The sequence below is a fragment of the Condylura cristata genome, unplaced genomic scaffold, assembly GCF_000260355.1.
Source record: "Condylura cristata isolate star-nosed mole 26May11 unplaced genomic scaffold, ConCri1.0 scaffold00188, whole genome shotgun sequence".
Classification (NCBI taxonomy): Eukaryota; Metazoa; Chordata; class Mammalia; order Eulipotyphla; family Talpidae; genus Condylura; species Condylura cristata.
Window position 1 is genome coordinate 24,710 of NW_004567289.1, and position 1,624 is coordinate 26,333.

The window sequence follows — 1,624 nt, forward strand, 5'->3', positions numbered from 1 at the left end:
ATCCGCCACCTCCGCCCCGACAGAAAGTGCAGGGCTCGGGCGGCGGGACGCGGAGGGTGGACGCCGGGGACCGGCGCGCGTCCCCTCCGCCGCCTTGTGGCCAAGGCTGCAGGGGCAGGGACCCTCCTGGTGTCGCAGCTCTGGCCGCATCGTCGGGCTCCCCCCTCGCGGTTCCTGTCCCTGGGCGCGCAGCCGCCAGGGCGCTCGCTGTGAGAGCTGCGAGGGCGGACGTGGAGCCCCGTGTCCGCGCCGCTGCCCGGGGTCGTGAGGTGAAATCCAGAGAACGCTCCCGGGGTGGAGCAGTACACGTGCCTGTGGCGCCCGGGTCCCCCCAGACCGCTCGGCCTGGGCACTGACCTGGGCCTGCCCGGGAGGACGGGCGAGCCTGTCCACGGAGGTCCCCCTCGCGGCGACCAGGGCGAGGTCTCCGCTCCGGCCTTGCTGAGTGCAAACGCGCGACCGCCTGACGGCCAGGCCGCAGGAACCCGCTGCCTCGGGCCGGCTGTAACGACCGTCCCCTGCAAGACAATACCGTTGGCCTCTGTTGACTTCTGGCAACGGGACTCGATGTTTCCGCGGAGCGAACGATCGCTTCCGTGGCGAGCTGCCTGGTGGGAAGGAGCACGCCGCTCCGCCGCACTGTGCAAACGTTGCTGTAGCGGGACCCGCGTGAGAAGTTTCGCCTTCTCTCCCGAGAGGCGTCACCAGTGCGCTGCTTCACGTTCCTCCGCACAGTCAGGCTGCGCGGCCCTCGTGGGCATCAGCGGTAACCCCGATTCTCACCATAAAGAACCCCGCTGTCCCGGCCTCACCCGGAGCTGTTTCTGCAGGCTTTGGGGTGCGCAGTCGCCCATTTCTCTCTTACAGAAGCTCAGCGCCGACGCTCTCTCACCCTCTCGGGCCGAACCGAACTTGGGGCTGGTCCGCGGCACAGATCTTGTTTGACATGAAAGGAAAGGGCCACGCGTGTGTTGGACTCACAAGCCAGCAGGGGCCGAGGCTCGGGCCAGACACCCAAACCCCCTCGCTGATGGCCGGGGTGACCCGAGGTCTGCCCAGGGGGCCGCTCAGGCCTCGCCCGCCCGGCGGGAGGCCACGTTTCACCCCGGACAGCTTTTCTGTGCCCGCGACGGAAGGAGCCACCCTCATCAGCACGTCTCTGAAGCCACTGGGTGAAGAAACAAGGTCACATCTCCTCTGAGTCGCACCGAGCTGTGGCGACTAATAACGCTCACCCTGCCAGCTTCTCAGCACTCTCCTATCACATGTAGAAGTAAAACGATTTCATGGTGGCGGGCGCGCAAAATGCAAATAATGCACAGCTCATCTCGTAGCTGGACTCCCCCTCGACAGCAGGCGGGCGAGGTGACGCACGGCCTGGCTGTATAGAGGCGTGTTCGCGGCTGTGTAGTATTCCAGCCGGGGCCAGCTAGTTCCCATGGTGGCCCCCATGCACGCCAGATCATTTCATATTTTCTGTCCGAGCTGCGGTAATAGCATCTCAGGAGCTTAACATTCCGGGTTCTCCCGGGACTCTGTGACATTGCACACGTCCACGAGATGTCCCCCGCGTTCCCGGGGTTTGCATCGGAGTTTGGGGTCATTCGTTGCTGCAAATACAGTG